Raw genomic sequence first — 9,469 nt, 5'->3', positions numbered from 1 at the left:
TATATTTACACCAGTCTGTACTTAAAATGCGGGCATGTATCTGTCTTTGGAGACTTGCATTACCGAATGGCATGATTCAAAAACTTCCCTTCCTTTTAATAGTGAAAGTACAATGAAACAGCGTGAAGTATGGTGCAGATCATAGTTATCAATTTTGCATTTAATCAATTGGAAATGCATTCACAATATTTCTACTATTACTCGACTGGTTATAACAATCAAAAACTTCAATGACATTATCAGCGAATACAAATACTGGAAACATGTTTGTTTTTTGCAGAAAGTCCAAGTCTCTAACACACTGCCAAACTAAATTATAATTTATGGCAGAGGTTTCTAAATTCTAATTAGGCAACTTAATTCGGATGATGTCCAAAGTGATTCTGTTAACAATGTGGGTGCACGTCACTCTACCTTCCAGACCTTGTGAGGTGAACAATCTCCTCACATTACAGAATGTTTCTCTGCATTTCTCAATTTTTTTCCGATCCTAAGACCGTGTCAGGCAGCATTCGACGAGCAGGAGAATCGAGGTTTTTGAAATTCCTGATGAAGGCCTTATGCCCGAAACCTCGATTCTCCTGCTTCTCGGCTGGTGCCTGACATGCTGCGCTTTTCCAGCACCACACTCTCGACCATGATCTCCAGCATCTGCAATCCTCACTTTTTCCGACGCTAAGGCCGCCCTTGAAACTGTGCAGTGTTGGAAAATCGCCTGCCTGATCGCTAAACATTGAATGAACAGTGAAATTCAGGTGAAGCTTTGAAAGGGAATTTAATAAATTAAAATGGGTCCGTGAATAAGAAAGAAAGTTTCTCAGTTTCCATATCATTGCTGTGTGGGGACGAGTTGTCGATCAGACACTACTATTGAGTGTGTCGTAAATTATAGCCAATCACAAGAAGAAATGCCACTGATACAGGGCGCAAATAGATCATTTATCTGTCCCTTGGCAGCTATGACACGCACTATTAACTCATGGTAATCAGCACAATTAAACGCCACTCTATATCACTGCTAGCCATATATGAAGGGTCCCTCTGTTTAAATGAGACGCATGAATCGATAAGTTTTCGAGAAGCTCTGCAAATTCAAGCCAATTCTATTTTGTAAACTTAGATAGATAGTCAGATATATAGATAGTCAGATATATAGATAGATAGATAGATAGATAGATAGATAGATAGATAGATAGATAGATAGATAGATAGATAGATAGATAGATAGATAGATAGATAGATAGATAGATAGATAGATAGATAGATAGATAGATAGATAGATAGATAGATAGATAGATAGATAGATAGATAGATAGATAGACAGAGAGACAGATAAATAGACAGACAGATAGATTGATAGATAGATAGATAGATAGATAGATAGATAGATAGATAGATAGATAGATAGATAGATAGATAGATAGATAGATAGATAGATAGATAGATAGATAGACAGAGAGACAGATAAATAGACAGACAGATAGATAGATAGATAGATAGATAGATAGATAGATAGATAGATAGATAGATAGATAGATAGATAGATAGATAGATAGATAGATAGATAGATAGATAGATAGATAGATAGATAGATAGATAGATAGATAGATAGATAGATAGATAGATAGATAGATAGATAGATAGATAGATAGATAGATAGATAGATAGATAGATAGATAGATAGATAGATAGATAGATAGATAGGTAGGTAGGTAGGTAGGTAGATAGATAGATAGATAGATAGATAGATAGATAGATAGATAGATAGATAGATAGATAGATAGATAGATAGATAGATAGATAGATAGATAGATAGATAGATAGATAGATAGATAGATAGATAGATAGATAGATAGATAGATAGATAGATAGATAGATAGATAGATAGATAGATAGATAGATAGATAGATAGATAGATAGATAGATAGATAGATAGATAGACAGACAGACAGAGAGACAGATAAATAGACAGACAGATAGATGGATAGATAGACATTTACACCGTCAGACAGGCACGGACAGAATACGTATTGACAAAATACTGACTGCATGCTTGGATGAATGGACAGATGTATAGGTGAATTTCTCTCTGCCTCGGTCTGAAAAAAGGAATACTATACTAAATTCTAAATGTTCTATTTTTGACTTCATTGCTTGAGCAGGTTCTTGTTCCATTTGTGTCAGTCTGTCACCTTCAGTCCTTCCCGAAATCCTTAATTTTCAAATACCTAGAATGTAAGGCACTGATGAATTGAACCTCAGCAATAGTAACTTGGAGATAGCCCAATGGTATTCATGATCATTCGCAGCTCAAAGACAGAGAGCGGGTATATGCGTGGATTCAGATAGAATGGTTTCAATACTTGGAATATGTGTCTCCTTTATACAGGACTCAACTCTCAATATATGTTCAGTCAATTTATTTAAATCACAGCAAAGTCAGTGTAGATGGACGGCACGGTGGCACAGTGGTTAGCACTGCTGCCTCCCAGCGCCAGAGACCCGGGTTCAATTCCCGCCTCAGGCGACTGACTGTGTGGAGTTTGCACGTTCTCCCCGTGTCTGCGTGGGTTTCCTCCGGGTGCTCCGGTTTCCTCCCACAGTCCAAAGATGTGCAGGTCAGGTGAATTGGCCATGCTAAATTGCCTGTAGTGTTAGGTAAGGGGTAAATGTAGGGGTATGGGTGGGTTACGCTTCGGCAGGTCGGTGTGGACTTGTTGGGCCGAAGGGCCTGTTTCCACACTGTAAAGTAATCTAATCTAATCTAGATCATTGGAACGATACCTATTACAGTTGCCCTGTAAATTCTTATTGTTCGATGTTCCCATGAAGTGAGAGTCATCAATATGCCCCTTTCCATGCAGTTGATCTTCTATTATGACATTTCCTGAGCATGTGGAGGCTGGTATGGTAATGGAAAACCCAAACTATGCAACAAATGCATTAATATTTTGCAACGATTATGCTTTATTTTCCTTGAGAACAGAACATCGTTTTTGAATGTGTCAAGACAAAGAAAAATGAACAATCATTATTAGTAATCAGAAATTTCTGAAGTGATTTTCAGAGGCAGCTGCAACATTGATCAACACTAGTTCATCCTCCATCTTGTTTTAGAAATTCTCTCCAACATCCTGAGATTATTAAACTGTGTTGAGTTTCAGATTACCCTCAAAGGGCAAATCGCAGTGGTAACTGTTTCTTACCAATGGATATGAGGGAAACATGAGGGAAGGCACAATACCAGATCCGCCAATATTCAACAGCCTACCACCCTACACAGTAACTGATATTTCTCCATTTTATCGCCATTCCTACTTAACAAGAGGAAATTAGTATTCAAACAACGCATTGCTTTAATCTCCTCGGAGTTCCACAGCCTTCAAATTTCGAAAACCATTGATTACTTGTAACTGATTGGTATCTTCCCGTTGATTAATCGTTGCAAACATTGCCATAACGTCAGGAATATTCGTGCATCATAACCCGTAGTCTGAAAAAGAGTACTTTAAGGCGATGAGTCAGTATGTTCAAAATTTCTTTGGATTACTTTCAAGTTTTCGGTGTATTGTATGTTTTGATTTTTGTGTTGGAAATTTCAGAATAATAGAACAATTCTGGGGTCGGATTCAACTCAAAGTCTACAGTCAGTACCTGTGTTGTCGGTGCAAATAATTTCTGAGAGACATGGAATCAGTCTGAATTCTCAATGCATCTGCAACTGCAGCTCAGGCACTGATGACTGTTGTGACATGATCGTGAATCTTTCTGCCAATGAAACCAAACACAAGAAAAGCTCACCTCGCCTGGCATTCTTGGAAAGTATGAGTAATAGAGGAACTCCCCAAAATTCCATTATTTAAAGAAAAAATAATAATTGTATCCATTAACTCCAAAACTGAAAATTAAGCAACAGCTATTTCCAACTCTCAGCCTCCTTTGTCTTAAAGGTTTGTTATCTACCTCCCACTCTATAAGAATATACTGATCTAATAAATCCCCTAATAAATTTACAGCGAATCAACTTTTAAAACCAGACAGCAGCTGTCATCTTTCTCTCTTTGTTGACCTCTCTGGGACGTCTTTGGTTTTCTGCTGCACAGATGTTTCATATGAACAAAGTATATTTTAGAGAGAGGTTGTTTGGGCAGTCCGTCTGATAATGACATGTGGTGCCCTTGCCCTGCTAACTGTCCAAAATGCCTGATTTTTATGTCCCAAAACATCAGATCATCTCATTAGGTCAATGTTGTCCAACTAGTAAAATTCAATTTCGATTGGGTTTTAGTATCTTGGGACACAATTTAAACAGATTGGTTAAATTCAAACTGCCATGAACACAACTCATGTATCTAGGTTACAGTAATATGTTACATCTTTCAATTTTCCAGCGTAGCCTTTGGCTGCCAGTCAGTCAGATGATAGTTGACTACAAACTCTCAGTGCCAAAACAGCCTTCGTGCTCTCTTAAATGTACAGTACATGCCTTCAACTTCGTAATATTGCCTCGAGTTCGGTTTATTCGTGTCTTCCCGATCCCTATATGCAATGACAATGATTATCTGAATTTCCAACCGAATATTCTCTCACATTCCCCTGTGGTGTAGAATTGAAGACCTTTCTGCCATCTCAGTTCCATACATAGCATCCAATTTTACTATTTCAAAGAACTGAAAGGGAGTTAACCCTACTGTACTGTTCAATTTACTTTTGATTCCATCACCATTAAGAAAATAGATGATCATCACACTACCACACTACTGACTTTTTGGGACATTGGGTGCACAGTGTCTGTTTCAACACCTACATTGCCACCCTCAATTTATTTCACAGATGCATTACTTGCTTTCAAGGAGATGCTATGGAAGAGTGAAACACCCTTTTCTCTCTCTCGCTTTATGAGTCAGTAAGACAACAATGTTAGAATGCCTCCAGAAACAAAGTTTAGAAATGGCCTACTCAGCAACGCAGGATGAACCACCTATTCGAAACAGTTATCTCGCTCCACACAAGCAATAATAGCGTTTACTTTTTTTCCTCATATGCCAGTATTTCCACCATTGGAGATTATATCATGAGTTGGTAGCAGATTGGATCCTGTGCAATTATCGCACATGTAATGATGGCACATTATCCGTACACAGTTTTAATCATATTTTGATGTGAATTCTCGTGAATGTCATTTTATTTCCAAAATTCCTGGTGAAGAGTGGTCAATGTGATCTCAGCTAATGTTAGCAATTTGGAATTAATGCCAATGACAGATGGAATAACAACACACAAACGCACATGCATGCATCCAATGGCAGAACAGTTGGTCACCTTAATACAGACAGAATATGTTGGTTAATTGGGTTTTGACGGATGTTGCCAAGATTATACAAACACAGTATTGGCTTGGCAGGAGTTGTTCAAGTGGTGTCGGAGAGATTGAGGGAATTTTTTATTTGAGAAGCACTTAAGTATCACGGCCTGGATACAATAAATGGGAAGTGTTTATCAAGCTTCGGAGGAAACTGAGTAAGTGGAACACTTCGAGATAAGTTAAGGCAGCAAAGTGGCATGGGACATTCAGGACGCTGACTGCATGAAATAGTAGAGGCTGGAACACTCAAATAATTTCAAACATGTTTGGTATGTACATTAAGTGCCTTAGCTTGTGCATTTATGGACCATATGCTATAAAATGAATGTAGACAGGAAGGCTCATTTTCCAGAGCCAGAGATCAGATGGGCTTAGTAATTTCTTTATGTAGTTAAGATTTTCTATTACTGTAAGACTATGTTTTGCCCATTCTCTAATTTGGAGGCTGTCATTCACTTGATTTATAACGGACATTCCGCAATGTTTTCAATGATATCACAGATCCATAAATTCCATACCACACGTTGTCTGCTGATGTGGACATTAATGTTAACATGTTCCACAAAGGATGACCGGAACAACATTTTTTAAAATTCTGCTCAGATCAGCAATATTAATTAATGAAGCTTAAGACACATAACTTTCATTGACATAATTCAACCAAATTCACCTGCGATTAGTTGCAAATTACAATTGTAGCATTGTATGGAAGATGAGCCCTCACAGCATGGAGAATTACTGACTAATGCAAGAAACCATCAGAGAATTGTTCAGGGTTAATCACGCACACCCACTTGGTATGGCTAACAAAGGTGATGCTGAACTAATTCGCTTGATGTGCTCCACATGCAGTTCAAAAATGTATTTGAAAACGTCCTTCACAATAGGCTCTAGAGCAAATTGGCGAAATTATGGATTAAACGTTCACATTTTTTTAAAAATTTGGACTGGAAAAAGGTTCATAGTGATATTCTACAGGTAGATAAAGCCTTGGTATAAATTGCACAACTCTACAATTTGCAATAACATGAAACTAGCAAATCTTTATGAACAAGGAGTAAGATAGTTCAGAATTTTATAAGGACCTGGAGAGGTTTGTGGAATAAGCCAACAAATGACACCTGGAATGCAGCACACAGAGGTTTAACACAATTAAGTTAGTTAGAAAGAATGTAAAGAGGCAATAAGAAAAGAAAGCACACAATTATAACACATCACCGAATGGAAAAGCAAGAAAGCCAACATCATCACTGGTAATCGCAACCCAGTAATGATCTCCTACAATCTCTTATAACAAACAGAAATTCCAGAAAGCTGAACACACGCACCGACAGGTCCCGGAACAGTTTCTTCCTGGCCGTTATTAGACTGATGAGTGGATTCTTTAACTTCAAATATTACTGATCTTGTTAATGTTGATCTTGCCTCATACACATCCTTTGTGATGTAACCTAAAAGCCTTACTCTGTCTAAGTATGTTTTTCTCACTCTATGATCTGTGACCTTGCTTACTATGATCTGCCTGTACTGCTCGCAAACACAGCTTTTCACTGTATTGAGGTACATGTGACAATAATTCAAACCAAATCAAATCAGCAGGATTTGAAACCTCTGTAGAAATTTCATAAGGCGTAACTTTGAGTGCTGCAAACAGTTTTGGGCATCTTGGTGGCTCAGTGGTTAGCACTGCTACCTCAGAGCACCAGGGAGCTGAGTTTAATTCCACCCTCAGGCAACTCAGTTGGAGTTTGCGCATTCTCCCCATGTATGCCTGGGTTCCTTCGGGTGCTCTGTTTTATGTCCACAATCCAAATATGTGCAAATTAGGTTGACTGGCCATGCTAAATTACCAATAGTGTCCAGGAATGTGCAGGCTGGGTCAATTAGTCACTGGAAAAACAGGGTAATAGGGAAGGGGTTTCGGTCGGGGTGGGATGGTTTCTGGAGGATCGCTGAGGACATGATGTGCCGAATGGCTGGCTTCCATGTTTTAGGGATTCTATTAATATATAGACACGATATAGTACAGCGAAAAGATTCAAGAGTACGTTTATAGATGAGGAGTTTTCATTGCGCGGGCATGTTGTGGAAGGAGGAGTAGTTTCATTTTCAGGAGAAATGTAGGAGATGGGGTTGATTGACACATGTAACATGATGAGCACAGCACCAACACCCACATCACTCGCATTGATAGCCACCGTGAACGGCTTTATCGTATTAGTTGTAGTTAATGCTGAGCCAGTGGTTAACACAGCTTTCAAGCTGTCAAATGCCTTCTGACAGTCTGCATTCAATGAAATTTCCTGCATGTATTTAGCAATTCAGTAAGTGGAGTAGCGGCACTACTGAAATTTGATGTGATTTTCTGGCAAAACCCACTCAGTCCCAGGAATCATTCTACTGCTCTCTTTGTCAATAGTATGAGAAACTCCCCAGTAGCCTTTGTCTTCCCATTCCTTGGGGCCATCTGTCTATGACCAATAACATGGCCCAGGAACAAGACTTGGGCTTTGGTGAATACACTCTTAGCTAGGTTTATCACAAGCCTGTTTCCTGAAGTCAATCAAATATTTCCGATAAAAGCTACAAATGTCCCTTTCACATATGACTAAAAAAACACCAGATCATCGATATTCACCGCACATTGGATAAGGACTTTATTGGTTAATCTTTGAAACGTAGCTAGCGCATTTTTCAGACCAAATGGCATGATTTTAAATTGATGCAGTCCATTCGGCGTTACAAAAGCCAAAATTGTCTTTGCTGTTTCGGATAAGGGTGCCTGTCAGTATCCTCAGAGTAAGTCTAACCTAGAAATATAGGTTGCTTGTCGCACCTTCTCAATACAGACTTCCAAACACGGAATCAGATATGAATATGATTTTCTAACTTCACTGACTTTGCGGTAGCCTCCATATAATCACTGGGTACCATCTGATGTTTGCATCATAACAATGGGTTCGCTCCAGTCACTACAACTCAGTTCAATTATGTTATCTTGGAGCAAGTGTTCAATCTTATTTTGAAACCATGCCAACTTTCGAGGGTTATGTTCATAAATGATCTTGCAGAATTGGAACAGCATTTACTATATCCACATCATTCTAAGTTAGATTAGTCCTTCCCAGCTTATTTCCACAGATCTCTCTATCCAATAACAACAACCGTTTCAGGTCATTTCAACTTTCCTCGAGAAGGTAACTCAATCATTTATCCCAATTTTTGACATCTTCTCAATTGTCCCATTTAATTTGAGGAATGTTTAATTCAGAATCCTGTGAACCTGGCTCTTCACTTTGTGTTGTAATCAGTAGCAACATTCCTTTTGCTTTCCTTCCCTGTCAAAACAGCTTTTGAGCAGATTCACGTGACACTCTCTCTCTGATTTTTTTTTCTCTGTCTGGAGTCCTTATCAAATAATTCATCTCACTCAATCCCCTTTCAACTTAAGACTAACTAAACCACGATTTTAAAGTTTCAGCTATAACTGAAATCATCACTAACACCTTATCTCCGTTCGCAAAAGTACAAGTTTTTGTTTACTTGTCTGTTTCCTATTTTGTCGTATACTGTGATATTTTGAAGTGCTGTCGAGCCTTGCTCTATTTAACTGTTCCCCAAAATTTAACACGTAGCCCAAATATGTGGAATCGGAACTCCGACTCACCAATTTCTCCTTTATTAATTTCTGTGGTACTCTCACTTCATGCCTCAAAAACTAATTTAAATGCATGAATTTGGTCGATTCATTTGGTGCTTCTCTGATGTCAAGAAGCACAAATGGAAGCTCCTATCCCAATCATCTGGATAGTCTTAAGTATAGCCCCAAGCCTGGTCTTTAATATCTGATGCCAGCTTTCTAATGCTCCCTGCAATTCTGGATTGTATGCAGGTGATTTTAATTGCTTTATTCCGAAGCTATCCATAACTTCCATGAATAATTTTGATGTAAAATTTGACGCTTGATCTGATTGCATCTCTGTGAATAGTCTGTATGCAGTGAAGACTTTGAGCAACTGTTGGGAAAGCAAATCTTAGCAGGACTTATACATTTAATGGTAAGTTCCTAGAGAATGTTGCTGAACAAAGAGATCTTGGAGTGCA

This window comes from Chiloscyllium plagiosum, unplaced genomic scaffold (genome assembly GCF_037043375.1).
Source record: "Chiloscyllium plagiosum isolate Xiang-an unplaced genomic scaffold, Cpla_swu_hap1 HiC_scaffold_45, whole genome shotgun sequence".
NCBI lineage: Eukaryota > Metazoa > Chordata > Chondrichthyes > Orectolobiformes > Hemiscylliidae > Chiloscyllium > Chiloscyllium plagiosum.
The sequence above is the reverse complement of the archived record's forward strand: the minus strand, read 5'-3'. Positions refer to the sequence as shown.